The sequence below is a fragment of the Dermacentor variabilis genome, chromosome 9, assembly GCF_050947875.1.
Source record: "Dermacentor variabilis isolate Ectoservices chromosome 9, ASM5094787v1, whole genome shotgun sequence".
In the NCBI taxonomy this organism is placed as follows: domain Eukaryota; kingdom Metazoa; phylum Arthropoda; class Arachnida; order Ixodida; family Ixodidae; genus Dermacentor; species Dermacentor variabilis.
In genome coordinates, this window is record NC_134576.1 from 119,063,742 (window position 1) to 119,079,735 (window position 15,994).

Sequence of the window (15,994 nt, forward strand, 5' to 3'; positions counted from 1 at the left end):
AAGCCTCCAGGTTTCTGCCCCGTAGGTGAGTACTGGTAAGACACAGCTATTATATACTTTTCTCTTGAGGGATAATGGCAACCTGCTGTTCATGATCTGAGAATGCCTGAAAAACGCACCCCAGCCCATTCTTATTCTTCCGATTATTTCCGTCTCATGATCCGGGTCCGCCGTCACTACCTGCCCTAAGTAGATGTATTCCCTTACGACTTCCAGTGCCTTGCTGCCTATTGTAAATTGCTGTTCTCTTCCGAGACTGTTAAACATTACTTTAGTTTTCTGCAGATTAATTTTTAGACCCACTCTTCTGCTTTGCCTCTCCAGGTCAGTGAGCATGCATTGCAATTGGTCCCCTGAGTTACTAAGCAAGGCAATATCACCAGCGAATCGCAAATTACTAAGGTAATCTTCATTAACTTTTATCCCCAATTCTTCCCAATCCAGATCTATGAATACCTCCTGTAAACACGCTGTGAATAGCATTGGAGAGATCGTATCTCCCTGCCTGACGCCTTTCTTTATTGGGATTTTGTTGCTTTCTTTATGGAGGACTACGGTGGCTGTGGAGCCGCTATAGATATCTTTCAGTATTTTTACATACGGCTCGTCTACACCCCGATTCCGTAATGCCTCCATGACTGTCGAGGTTTCGACAGAATCAAACGCTTTCTCGTAATCAATGAAAGCTATATATAAGGGTTGGTTATATTCCGCACATTTCTCTATCACCTATTTATTTATTTATTCATTTCCTCAAAGGTCTCTGTTGAGACATTACATGAGGGAGTTTGAGGGAGAGGGAGAGGCTGATTGATAGTGTGAATATGATCTATTGTTGAGTAGCCTTTACGGAATCCTGCCTGGTCCTTTGCTCGACAGAAGTCTAAGGTGTTCCTGATTCTATTTGCGATTACCTTAGTAAATATTTTGTAGGCAACGGACAGTAAGCTGATCGGTCTATTAAATACGGACAATAAGCTGTTCGGTCATGCATTAAGTACGTTTATATAAAACAATGTGTGCAATGACTGTCGCCGCGTGGTCCAGTTCCATATTGAAAATGCATGAGCGCAAGCCGGTCTACGACCCAATTGCTGAGCAGTGGGCACCGGCAGCTGCGTGTTGCTGTCATGCGGTGCCAATGTCGGAATACGATGACCAGGTCCACAGAGCATGCGCACCTATCCACCATGCCGACGCGATAATGCCCAGTAGCTCCGGCACTTTAGCACGTGCTATTGTAGGCTTCAGGTGGCAAGAGTGACACCGAGGCGAGTTGTATCGTGGATCCTACTTGCGACAGCAAGAGTTGATGTTTGAATTCTCTGGTTTGTGAAGCTTCTTGGATGTCATATGTGCCTCCGAGTTGCGCGATCATGCACTGGTTCGCGCCATCATCTTCTTTGAAGCCTTTTAGTCTGACGACCGTGCACAAAGGAAGGAAAAAAATGAGAAGGGACCCTACTCAGTCCGTGCACTAGAAAGGTGTGGAGGAAGTCGCGTGGTATTTTTTGCTGTAGCAGCCATGTTGTCGTGGCACAATGGTGATTTTGTTATGGTACGTGCTGTGCGCTCATGCGAGTGCTGCTACGTACACTCTTCAATATGTATATTGCCCCCTTTGGGGCTTACCTTGTCATCTGCCTTGCTTGCGTTTTCTTTCTTGAAAAAACAGCGCTCGATACTTTTCCATAGAGAATCCTCTGTCACGCTAACAACATGCATGCCATTCGTGACCTGAAAGAACCGGGCGCGCAGCGTTAAGAAAGGAAATGCGGGCAAGATAGATGATGATTATCACTGTGGGACAAGACAACCCCCAAAGTGTGCAAACTTTTTTTGTGTGTAGATCTCGTACCATGGCAAAGGTGTCGTGTGCAGGTGTTCGTTAGTCTCCCATGTTTTGTGCCGGTACGTGTTAGCTAGACCGTTCTCTCCAGGCTGTTGTTGCAGCCAGGTCGGACTGGAAGAAGAAAGAAAAAAAAGCGTGAAACGAGCGCACACACAACGCTGTTTACCACCTCCCGCTCCACGGACGAAGGACTTCCTGTCGTCATCGGTGTATTTACGCGAACATGCCATCACATACTGAAACTGGCGTTTGCTTCAGAGTATCTACAATAAACACCTTGCAGGTCAGTGACAGTTGTGCAGGGTTTCCGGCTTTTGACAGCGGACAGTGCATTTGTGGCAGGCAACATAGCCATGCGAATGTTAGCGGACGGGGTGCAAGAGTGAACAAGGCTCGGCAGAAGGATGTACGCACGCGCACACGCGATACGGCTGATCGTCACACCTAGTGTGCCCGGTCAACGCGCTAGCTGCACGCATTACGTACTTACAGAGGGATGAATACACCTCAAGGCACAGTCAGTGTATCCAGTGGCGTACCAACTATTTCTCCAGCGGGGTGGAGTGATTGGACTCCACCCCTGGACTGATTCTTATTTCATTAGAATCGGTCCAGGGGTTATCTCAGAAAAGCGTTGTGTTTTACATGTATTTGAATAGGCAGCGTCGGAGTTGCACCCGAGCTAAAGCTTCCTCTTAATAATTATTTCTTTCCGACAGCGGGCTGGGACAGGCGTCAAATCTTCGTAGTCATGGGAAGCTGGTGCGGGAATTCCAAAGCCCCCCCTGTGTCCCCTATATCTTTCTCTTGTGCGTCCTTTGCAGACTGCCAAGCCTCCATCAAGAGAAGTGTAGTCTTCCAACCTAATATTTCTCTTAAGTGTATCTATTGAGATTTGTTTCAGTGGTACCCTCCTTGCACGAAAATGAAGAACAACAAAGCAAAGAGTGTGTAGTTACTTACCAAACTAAAAATTTTATTAAGTTTCCAGTACACGCATTACAAAATGAAGGGGAAAAAAAAGGGCTACAGAAAAAACTACACAGTGTACACCACCATCTTTTTTTTTTCTTTTTTTTTTTGAAGTTTTGCTGGCACTGAAACATTTACACACACTCACACATGCACGCCACATTATATGCAAAAAACTCCTGGCCTCGCACCGTTAGACAGCCAGCCTGTAAGAATGCACGCCGCTGAAATGGCAGCACATGTACAAACCAACACAGTGCGTTAAAGAGACAACTCCGCATTGCCTGCGCCGAATCGACACAGACGAAACACATATAGCACCGCAAGGCCAGGCTGAGGCTGAACTGTTGTCTGCAATCCAACGAATTCACCAGACGGGGATGCAAGAAAATAAGACAGAAGATTCACTTGGCTGCTAACAAAATCCACCAGAACTGCGAGGGCAACCCCTTCGCAAGACGACAGGCCTTGAAGATGTGTCGGCCGTGACGTCATACAATCAGCTGTGACGTAGGCATCAACCATGTCGCTATGGCAGGACTGCTAAAAGCCTGCTGCAGTCGTGATTGGACGGCACATTACAAGTGTTTGTCCCTAAACGCTAAGACTCGTCTTTTCTCTTTGGCGTATGTTATCGACAGGCGCAAGTGTGCAGCAACTCTAGTAAACATGGAGGCTAAATGTGGCGGCATTAGCGACAACAGCACCAGTACCTATGACGTCACAGCCTATAGCCTGCAACTACTTCTGTCTCCGATTGAGAGACTTGTGGCAAAAAGGCAGTCTAGTGCTATATAGTTTTATGACCCAAAGCGAACACTACTCCAATCCCTTAGTAACACGCACGGAGAGATTCTTAAGGTTTCTTGATTTTCCAAGAAACAATCCACTCTCGTCTGGTACATGGCTACCACAGCCGATATAGCATTCTCAGAGGCACTATATAGGCGCCAGAACGGGTAACTCCACGCTGCCTGCAACGTAAAAACCTGCTGACGATGATATACATGAAGCTGATTTTACTTAACTGCTTTCAGCTAGTAAGTCTGCCTAAATAAGTGTGTCGTCTGCTAGAGGGTCCCAGCGATTCCACAGAAGACACTGCTGCAGTTCCAAGATTAACAAGCCAATCTCAATGGCTCCTAGGGAAAAAGAAGAGACCTGGCACTTTTGCACGCATATCCAGCCTCAGCCTGTTATTGCAGGGACGTCCGTCACAGGAAGCAAGCAACAATTCTTCATTGAGTTTATAGAGTACACAGGTATAATGTTACTGCACCTTCTTCGCTCTTTTAAAGTGATTTCATCGTCACACCGGAAACAACGTCGCAAAAGCAGCAGCTACCAAAGCCCACATTCACTCTTATGGGGGGTTGACAGAGTGAGAGAGAGAGAGAGAGAGAAAGGCTGAGATGCGTTTTTTTGTACTTGTCGTTACGCCATCGTGTAGTATAGCAATTATGCCGCTATGTCGAGTCTAAGATAGAACTACTACGCGCAATGTTCAGGCGAGCCGCAGAAAAAACTCTTATAGGAACTGTAAATACTGAGGTCACCGTGACGACTCAAGCATGTCAAAAGAGTGAAGGAGAGCAAACACATTTTGCACATATCTTCGATTCAGCTGCCGTGCAGGGTCTTCTTAGCCACAGCAGTTACGAAACTCCCGCTTTGAAATTGATGGCCATTTGCAGTGACCACCTCCTGGGAGCCTGCTGGCAGACTGATGCACTGCCTATTTAGAAACATGGCCAAGCAAGCACTGCTCTGGCTTCAACAATTAACGATACCCATTAGTTCATTTGTCTACTCATAGATGGCGTGACAATGATTAAATCTGCATTATTGGTGTCACTGCCATGGCAGCTTTCGCAATACGAGAAGCTTCGCAGCTGCAGTGATTAAAACACCCTGGCTGCTCTGTATGGTATACCAGTAGCAGCGGCAACAAAAAACATAGTGGACAATGTACACACTACAAACAGACACGGTGGCCATTCATCAAAGCTAAAACGAACTGACAAACTTAACTGATGCACCGTTTCCTCAGTAAACAGTGCATCATGAAGCTACATGTTGTTAACATGCTGTTAGCAATTCTGCTTTCAGTAAATGGTACAGAAAAAAAATTGTCTTCTCAATCCCGTGGTTCAGGATTATCAGGGCTGAAGCCTAACAAACGACTAGGCCTAGCCCAGGGACCCGTAATGAACAGGAATGAACCAGTCAAGGAAAGAATTGAAGAAAAAAAGAACGGCGCAGATATTGAGATGATTACACGTGATTGTGCCTGTGTATTGTACAATGTTGGTTCCAAGTGAATATCCGCAAAAGCTCTGTATGATCTTAAGCTAGTGCCCAAGGCTTTGCTTACGCATTTGAAGCTCTTATATTTTTAAATGTCCACATACACTTGATATAAGTTAATTTTCATGAAAGCTTCTTTTTTTTCACATGTTTAAGCCCAAGTAAGGTAAAAGAGGTAAAAAAAGAAGAGTCTAGCCAACATTACTGGTTTGCTAATTTAGTGGTCAGTTTACCCAGAACAAGGTGGTGAATTGCAAATGTAGCTCTTGCAAGTTAAAAAACTTTGTTGGTTCGACCTTATGCTCTGAATAGCAAGTGCTTTATGTCAAAAATCAAATGCGAAACCAGTAATTTATTTAACTGAGCCAGCCAGGGGGGGAACTAGTAATGCATTGACATCACGTGAATGGAATAACAAAGGATGGCTGTTAAGTCTGGTATTGTGGGCGGTATAATGTTCAATCTGTGAAAACCAGGTCAACACATGAATAATTACAGTTTGTGCAAGAACCTGCACTTAAGCACAAGTTAATGCACCCATACTGACGTCCATATAAACATCATAAGACAAAATTTATGCATGCTTTTTTATCCTCTCATCATGGCTAATAAAAACAGCAATTTAGCAGGGGGCTCATATGATGAGAGTGACACAAGAACAAAACAAAGGTTAAATAAAAACATGAGGTAGTGGGGTTCAAGTAGAAACAAACTGTTCGATGGGAATTCATCTCTCACAGCAAATTTTGTTGAGCCATCAACATGATCACTGTTAACAGATTATGATTATATACTAACAGTCATAATTCTTTGTTGAAAGGCTAGGTAAGCCAAAAAACATGGTGGGAGTTCAACATGAGCCAAGACAAACTCCTGGTTCTTCCAGCCAGGGTAAGCGTACAGGTTACATGCTAGATGAATTCACACGGAATGGCTTCGATGTTGTGGTGTCAACGAAAAAAAGAACAACAAAAGTACAGCATAGAATATGCGCACCTCCAAAGATATAGAATAGGTTGCTTTCATGCGCATCGTCAGAAAGAAGAGCAATGCTGAATTCACCTTCCGCCAGCTTCGAGGGAAGCTAGTGGATGGTACCCATGTTGACAGCGAATCAGAGCCCACTGATGAACACGCACATAAGCAAATGTATGAAAACAGTACACTCCAAGAAAGGCCTCTCAACTCGATAAAGTTGACACTACACACACGCGCACAAGCACACACACACAAAATTTTTTTTTTCTTTCAAAAACACAAGTGCACGGGCAAGTATTGTTCAGGGAGGTCAAAGTACGGCTTGATCCGGGTATGTGTGACACATTTTTTTTTTCTACTTAATTTCACGCGAACCGCTGCAATCCTGAAAGTAGTAGAAGTTGTCAGTCTGCGATGTATTACGCAACGAATGTCTGAATGACAGCTTTATTCCCTGAAAGTCATGTGAGTGACCGTGATGGTAGGAGAGCACAGAACGTCGTGAATGCCGTCACACCTGTGAAGATGCACGCGGCATACATCACAAGTGCGTGGAGAGATGGAAAACTGTCAAAGAGGCTTGTACTGCCACCTGTTTTTGCTAATTTGGGATGCAAATATCCAGCCAAATTTTATGGGTGGCATTTGTAAATTATGTGCCAAGTGGCCATGAACTTGCAGATGGAAGTTGGAAACCGTGGCAAACATGTTACAAGTAGCCATTGGACAGCATTCACAGGCGCATGTTCCTCAAAACCATCGCAAAGTACCCGTGAAAACGAAAAAAAAGTGAAAAACATCAGTATATCAACTTCATCAGCAGGTTTAAAAGACACTTGCCACTCGTACGGCAATAGCACATCAGCAACACTGACCATACAGTGGTCAGGCCAATTTTGATGGTGACGTACAACCCTCCCCTTGGATCATATGGCTCCCGATTTTTCAAGCATGCGACACAGAGTAATGCCTTGTATGATTAACCAAACGCAGGGGACCAATGTACTGGTCGTGAAAATTGCACAGAATCCAAACTCGTCCAGTTTTTGCACCACGATACGCGAATATTATATGCTCACGTTCCATGTAGTGGCGTTATCATGAAAACTTATGTGCCAAAAAAACACAAAACAAAACACTGTGTTGAAAGCCCCTACGTAAAGTCACCTGTGGACAGACCGTGTTCACTGTATTATTGCACTAAAATCATTTCAGAAGGTTTGCACAGTTGCTGGTACACAGAAAGAAGTGTCCATGTAGAAGGAGAAAAAAAAGAGGAACAGATGTATTCATGTATTCCAGGCTTTATTCACTAGTAGGCCACACACAACTATATGCCGGTTTAAAATGACCAAATCACATAATCTTTACATGAACATGCTCTACAGCACTTCAATGAATATGGAATAATATGAAAGAGAATACGAGATGATATTCACAGAAAAAAAAAGCAATTTCTTGCTCCACAAAATAACCAATCATACTGTGTGTGCTTCATGGAATTAATTATGCAGGCAGTATACTGGAAGGGATGTTGGCTCACTATGTATACACTGTATAAGCAATACACTGGAACGAAAATATCCTTTTATGACCAACTGCAACTTCAAAAATTCCAAGCGGATGCTTGAACTGATATTCGCCTAGAGGTGCTGGACTGCTAAAGGAAATATTGTGGTCTGCGAGCATTTGATGTTGATCTACAAAATGGTTTCACCTGTGCTGAAAGTATATATATATATATATCGCACACAGTATCAGGGCAAGTCGAGAGCGGACGGTATGTTTCATTAAAAGAAAAGTTCTTTTGGTACAACAGTGCAGAGTCTCTGCAACCTTCTGAAGAGATTTGATTGACTGACGTTTTAAAAGTCTATCCAACATGTCACTTCAAGGAGGGACTTTTCGCAAGCTAGCAGGCACAGGGCATTTCCGACTCTGCCAGAATGCTGTTTTCATAGAGTACAAAACTTTTCTTACAGTGTCATAGGAAATAAATGAAGCATGCGCAGTCATTTATTACTTCCAAAGGCAGAAAAAAATGTACCCTAGACAATATGGTTGAGGGCACATATATAAAGAAAAGAAAAGAAATAGAGATGTCGAGGAAAGGCGGTAGAGAACTGACGTGCACAAAGTTTCAACACTTTCTCACGACAGCAGTTGTGTACAGCAAGACGTCAAGTTGTATAACATGCACAGAGATGCAAGCTATACAATGAGACCCACATCTAATATGAAAAGGCTTACTCTAACAAAATATGTATATATTCGTACTTAAGTGTAATCCTAGCTTCAACAAAAATAGAGTTTTCTTCTCTTTATTTCACTCAGTTTTTTTTTTCTCTCCCTGCACCGCGGATCTCATCCTTTGCAAGACAAGCCACCAAATATTTTCCTCATTTCTTGCACGCTTCAACTTTTTAGTACTACAGTCAGTACTGTTTGCTACGCTCAATTTGTAACGGTCATAAGTAACCTTTTAGCTTGTCCTACTTCAAGTGTTTGGAGCCGGGGCAGTGCCAAACTGGGAAACGTCCCGCAGCGCACGATATGCAACAAAAATCTAACCAGTGACACATCTAAGAGCTCGCATGATACAATAAACTCTGGCCAGGAAACTTACGTGCACATGCAAGGTCTGAACATGCTATTCAGGGGTTTCCTCGGTTGACAGCGCGCAATTGACACTACAGGGGGCGCCACACCCTCTCACGCAAGTGTCATGCAACATGCGCAGCCTTCGTCAAAGGTTTAAAAGCCGTCCCACAAGCGATAGGATCCATCAGCGCAGTGTGACGGGGATTCCGTGACATGCCCAGCGCACCGAGGCTCACGAGCTTCAGCAGCGCCATCCTTCTCTATCTTTACTCATGCACTGAAAGTCCTGCTACAGGTGCACAATGACATATCCTGTACATACTGTACAAGCACAGCTCCAATGTCCATTGGATGCACTCTATGATAATTTAATAATCATGTAAATAGTTCCCGTCACGTGTACACAGCCTTCGTAAATTTTGGCAGAGACTGCACTAGTACAGCTCCCTCTGCAGTGAATGAGAACCACCGTGGACTGAAGTACTTGAGCAAGGAAGTTGTTGAGAGAGAACAGTACATTATCATGCCATGCATTTTTAAACCCTTATAAAAGCAACCTGAAAAGCAACCCTTAAAAGCAAGAAATGCTTCTGAGTCGTACCACAAAATTTTGCAACTACTGCAAGACATTTCACTGCTGCAAAAGTGCAAGCATACATGCAATCCTGTACACTTTGCAAATGCTTTTTTTTCTGTTATCACTGCAAGCTGCAACTTAGTAACCACGCTATGATAAAAAACACGGGCCCGGCTGCACCCCAATCGGGACGTGCACTCATTTTCAGTAATTAAGCTTCACAGCCTCCGCACTGGCCCTCCAACTTTGTGATGCAACTTACAAAACCATGCAGGATAAACCCATCATGCTGCACCTAATGAGAAGAGTATCATTTGCCAAAAGAGCAATCATGATTAGCGCAGAGAGTGGGGCACGTTTCCCTGCAAAGCACTGCCCCTTAAAGACTCTCCTTTTTGCCTCCATCCAGAAGCTCCAAGACAGCTTTTCAGAGGGCTTCAACGGCAGCCCTGACGCCAATCGGGAAACCTCTACCTCTAAGCAGAAGAGCACTCACGGGAAAACAAAACTCTACATATCTCGCACTTATTCACTTCGCCGTTAAAACGAATATCTACACTGTTCTAGGATTTCGCTCAATTTCCTGCCCGTTTTATACAACAAATGACCATTCAAAAAATGCTCTCAAATAACAAACTTCCCCACCAACCTAAGGCACAAACTTTCAGTTTTTTTCTACACTGCAATCAAAAAATCTTGTCGCTCTTTTTTTTTCACACTTTCACACACGTAGGTTTCGACACAGAGGGGGCATTTCAATAAAGCCACACTATCTGATGCTTTCTTTTTTTTAGAACTCTTGTACACCATCTAGACTTGACTGACTCTTTTGCCATTTAACTTAAGACCACTTCTGTATAACACTTTCGCAGCTTTTTTTTTCTTCTTTTTAATGCTTGAAACCTGACACACATGGACCTGTTTTACTGGGAGGTAGACGATGTGCATTTCCGAGGCACCGAGGAATTATGTATACATATATATGTGTATATATTTATATATAGACTGTATTCACGCGCATGTGATTTTTTTTTCTGTATGTATAATATATATATACTTTATATTTATAGACAGAAAAAAAAAAAAAAACGCTCACCAGGTAAAATGAAGGATACGAGATGGTAGATGGGGGGGGGGGGCTTGGGGGAAGGTGAAACATTCGACTAAACCACACACCGGGATTGGGCAGGCAAACGTAAAGAAAACAAAACAAAATACTTGTCAAACGGAAAGAAAAAGAAAAACTAGAACAATGTGAAATATTTTACACATTCAAAAAGATATATGAACTACATCGAGAACTGAAAAATATTGAACAACCCGCTTTCCGCCAGCAACACACAATTTCTTGGCCAGCTTGTCATGTAGCACTACTGAGACTTGGGATGCCAAACGTTTTTCCAATATGCTGCAGTTATTGAATATTGGAAAGTTATTGTATATGACATATGACAAAGTACACCTGAAATGTTTCTAGTTGATTTCAGTACGTAACAAATATATGCTCACAATGAACACTGGATATAACGAAGATATTTTTGTGTCAGATGTGACATTGTTCGACAGAGTTTTGAATGGCATCTCGGAGAAGACCAAATGAAATGACAGAACTTAAGCCAAGCCTCACCACATCATTCTGTATCTCATGCAAGGTAAAACAGAAGTATATTAAATATGAAGGAAGAAACAAAATGTCTCTCAGAATGCCATGTCTGATTTACAATGATGCCTTTCATGAGACACAAGTGCCACCACGTTGAAAGCCTTCAGAAACACAGGGTGGTTTCTCAACTGCCTGAACAAGAGAAGACGTCTGCATGTGTAGCGATCTTGTGCTAATAGTCTTTACTTGCAAATAGGTATTTAGCAGACAGGTGCTTTACTATGTGCAAAACTGAGAACAAGACTAACATGACGAGCTGTCTGAAACGCGATTGCCAGCACTGCTTCTGTCGCACAATCGATAGAAAAACGTCGCAACATTCCTTCATCAACACTGCTTCCGACTCACCACGGGCACACTGGGCACCCAAAACTATCCTCCTACCTCGCACGTTGGTCATGCTCCAAAGGCAACACCAGCTCCTACTTAAAGAATGGTGAAGGCTACAACGGAAAAGGTGTTCGACAGCCAAGAGTCTGTGACAGACATTGTGCCTGAGACAATGCCGAGGTGAGCAACAACACGTACATTATGGTCCAAAACTTTGAGATGCGTATATATATTTTTTCTTTTATTCACAGTATGTTAAACGAAACACACGAGATCGCCCTTGTCTGAAAAAACGTGGTCTTGAAGAGGTGAAAAAAAAAAAAAGTCAGAACTGTACCCGCAAGTGCTAGCCGAACCGAAGACGCACAGCTTTCTCCAAGGCTTCTATGAATTGAAACTTGGCCTAGCTCCACTTTGAAAAAATGTTGAAAACCAACTATGGCCAAACAAGGCGAAGTCCCACGAGACAGGTAATATCCTTATCTTTCACACCAAAAGCTGATGCAGCTACAGCAATCACCACACTGGAGACTGAAGAAACGCCTTAGAAAATTCACAAACAAAATGACCCAGGCCAGCCTTACGATGAAAAGGCTTTCTTTGGAAATGCAGGGCTGCCTCACTTTTCCTTCTCTCTTTTTCTTCTTTAACCAATCAACAACAGACACCATTTTTGTTTCCCACACAATTGCCTCTCCGTAAGCCATTCTCCTTTTTTGAATCCACAGTGATGACATCTTTTTGACCGGATCTTGAAAAGCCAGCAGCCAACCGACCCACTATATAACATCGGTGCCGGTTGAAGTCTCATTCCGTCAGGTACTGCTGTTGCCTTTGGCACGAGTGTGACCACCTAGAGATATCCTGGAGAGACTGCCGGCCAAAACTGGCGCCCTCCTTATGTATGCTGTGGTGATAAGCGCTGTGACGATGTTTTTTTTTTCTTTCTTTTTTTGTGTGTGCAGAAGAAAGACTTTACGAGCTTTCCTCTGCTTCCTGTTGCTTCTACCTAGCGAACGAATAAAAAAAGAATGGCGCCCAACAGTGCAGGTTGATGTACATTGTGGTTGGCGTGAATGCGAAGATCACCCGGAACGCATGCCGGGAACATGAAATGAACCGAGCAGGTGCAGGTGACGATAAAAGAAAAAGAATGCTTCGGCAAAAAAAAGAAACTTCGAACAAAAATTACACGTGCCAGGCCTGTTTACAGAAAGACCCATTAGAACGCGATATATAAAAAAGAGCCAGGGGCCTCCAGGTAGGAGCCTCTAGGGGGGGGTTCTACGATAGCAAAAAGTTTCATACCCGGATGGAAACGGCCACTCTGAACACCACAAAAAGCTGGCGGCGAACACATGCATGACATTACAAAAAACGGCACCTACAGTACAACTAGTCCGCAACATGCTGCCATCAGGTCAGGGTAGAGAGGGGCACATGAGGAAGCTGCAAAGGCAAGGGGAGGGGGGGGGGAGAGAGAGAGAGAGAATCTAGTAACGAACAAGGGGAAACACCAGACACAATGTGAACGATGAGAGCCAGCAGAAGAGGCAGGACACCCTCCAAAACTTTTGCGCATCTTGGACTTCCGTGAACTCACCGCAGGTGAAGAGAAGAGGGGCGCCACTTACCATACCTACACACAGGCATGCCCCAGCTCTGTTCATCCATCACCCCCAGCTTATCCTTCGCACAAAGAACACGTACACAGGCACCTATGTTTGAGCCGCTGCTGCAAGCACTGGTCACGAGAAATGGCCGTGCGCATATGAGAGAAAAAGACTCTAGGCAAAAAGACGCTACATGGACGCAAACGTTGGCAATGGCTTCATACCAATGCCTGCCCTTCCTGCCTCTGTCATCACTCCATCACCACCTCTCTCTCTCATATCCTCAACTGCCTGTCCGCTTTCATCCCTTATTTTTCACTCCTTTCTTTCTTTCACTTCAAGCATGCACAAAGGAAGGATCTGTCCAAACAAGTAGTGAATACAGTAAACAAAGCCCTGAGAAATGTATGTGTGATCTAACGGTTGCCACAGATGAATGCTCAATGCTTTCAACATTCCGTGCAACCGTGGAGAAATGTAACCGAAGTTCAGCTAGCAAAAGGGGGGTTTTCAAGTGCAGGCATGCCAGAGCAATGAACATATGTGGGCAGTCTTATCCAGTATTGTGGCTGGCCACTGTGCCAGAATGAGCAAGCCAAGAAAAAAAAATATACCTGTTAACTTTTTATTAAGAGTGAAGCTTAACCTGGAGACCTGTATTTTGGTAGCCATATTCGCGGACCTAACATGTTTTGCACACAGTTCTTGTGTAGAAGGAACTTATTCATTGTACCCTATGTCAACAAGGCAACAGTCAGTGTTCTATGGCATTTTAGTGTGCCAACATCTGAAAAAAAAAATAAAGAAGGAAGAAAAACATTAGCTATCATTGGGCAATGCCTCATTGCCAAGATGTGCAGAGAAGCAGTTTTGCGTGCCTGTGATGCTGCTGTCAAATGTGGATACCCGTCATAGTATGAGTGAAAAATTGAAAAGGTACTCAAACCCCTCTTTACCTGAGGTAAAGTTGCACCAAGTTCATCGTGTAAGTTGAGTAGGTGCCCAATGTCACGGTGCAAATTATGTCTAACACAAGAGGCAAGGTATCCGATCGAAGAGATAAAAATACAGAGGGGGCCGATAAGGCTAGGATTAAAAAATGAAATCAACACCACAAGTCCATCTAAACGCTGCAAGCGAAAACGCGGAATCCCTCAATTCCTCTTCATCCCATTCTACCCAATGCCACGCATATCAGCACATCGCTTTCAAAGTCTGGCATGCCCTGCACCAAAGAAAGGCCTCGTAAAATCAGTGTGCAAGAACAGACTGGTCAGCACTGACGTCGCGCAGAGAAAAACACTGCTCCGCCATGCTTGCCAACAACAACAACAACAAAAAAAAAAAACCAACATAACTTGGATTACCGCAACGCAGATACGTCCGGCAAAGGTGAACCGGAAAGCGCCCCGAAAAACAAGCAATTAGACCGTTACAGCCGCAGACAGCGGCAACTACATGAGTGAACAGACCTCACGTCAAAGGAAGAGCAAAGCATAGGAAGGGAGGGGGGGCTAGAGGGGGGGAGAGAGGCGTGAAAAGTGCTCGCGGCCCAGCTAGCGCAACAGCAAAGATATAGGAACTTTCGTGACGAAACAGGAGACGCATCACAGGAGCGCAGAACGACACACCGCTGGTAATGTACCGGTGCGAAAAACGGCCGGAAGAAACAGGTGGAGGCCCGACGTGCAGCAGGAGAAAGGTGATCGGCACGTCTTTCTTTCTTTCCTCTAATTAGGGTGAAACGGGCAGACCAGGATGCAGTCCCAACCATGACGGCACGCACACTGGACCGTTCCTGCCACACGTAGGCAAAGTGGACAGGAAAACAGCACAGTCAGAAAAGAACACCGTAGTCTCAGTCAAAACTATGGGGCTAAACACTAACGCACAAAACGGTAAAAGCAGGTGGCAAGGGGAGACAAGACCAACACAAAGAAAGGACAACCAAGAAGACAGCAGATGCCAGCAAAACCGATTATCGAAAGTGACGCATGTCCTGGTGATAGTGGGAAAAGGATGACAAAAAAAGTGCACAGCTATGCGGTACTTCTTCAAGGACGTCACTTGAGTGCTCAACGGCCGGCTGCTTCTCAATGCTGCGTGACAAGGCAGGCGGCAGTGAGCGAAATGGGCAAAAATGTGCACATGCATGCAGAGCATCCAACTGTCGTCTGCTAGGCAGCTCCTTGGGAGTGCGCAGCCCGTGATTGACAATTTCCAAGCTAAAGCACTGTTTGCCACCCAGCAGAAATGCACAAAGTGTGTGTACACTATTATTCAACGTTGGCGCAATCTATGCCACAGCAACAACATGGCGAAATAGATGCACTTCTGTCCTATCTTTGTCGACGTCGAGTGCCAGTGACTATTCATTTTGTCTGGTTCTGCGCAGCAAGCAGCAGATGTTGGGGAGCACACTAAAGGACAGCCTAGCAGACGACGGCGGGTGTCAAAACGAGCTATGCTGTTCACAGGTAATAAAATTCAACAGGCAAATGATCAGACCTGGAAAGACAGGACAAACACAATGATAGCGAGCCCTGCTTGCTAACAACGTGTTTACCTTGTCTTCTAGAATGGCGTTTTAGAGTGGCCAATTCAGCTCATGTCTTTAGAAGACGTCTGCACTGCCGTCTGCTTGCTAGCATTGCTGCACATTCTCTTGGTGTGCACTGTGTAAGGATGCGCCGACAAGCAGGCCGGTTGGCACCTCAGGCAACGTCATTAAAGAACTCAAGAGTGGAGCACTACAGTTGCAGGCTATCCTTGTCTCCCTCGTTAATTTTAGAGCTCACTTCACCTACTGGTCAAGGAAGCTGGCAGCACTGTGATGGTGGCAGTGATGCTGCCTTGCACAAAATGCGAAGGACGCTTTGAGACTGAAAAGCTCCACAACAGCAGTTGGTGCCCCAGATGCGTGCAACGGCCAAAAGTTGCAAAAGAAAACAAAGTGATACCGCAGAGCAGCTGGCCAACACGTATAAGTGAATGGGCACACGGCAGAAGACCAAGCACAATGACAATGTTTGTCTCAAAGCTGCGGAGCCAAGAGTCTGCCGATGCACGTCTCAAAGCTGCGGAGCCAAGAGTCTGCCGAT

General features: G+C 44.6%; 1 protein-coding gene across 7 annotated transcripts in view; it reads right to left on the reverse strand.

Annotated features, from left to right (window-relative positions):
* Positions 1–2,802: 2,802 nt before the first annotated feature.
* Positions 2,803–15,994, reverse strand: part of LOC142557362 (homeobox-containing protein 1-like) — a 205,807-nt gene continuing 192,615 nt past the window's right edge. For all 7 annotated transcript variants that reach the window (XM_075669148.1, XM_075669145.1, XM_075669146.1 and 4 more), the window contains one exon: positions 2,803–15,963. The gene's annotated coding sequence lies outside the window, so the exon portion shown is untranslated. The remainder of the gene's footprint in view (positions 15,964–15,994) is intronic.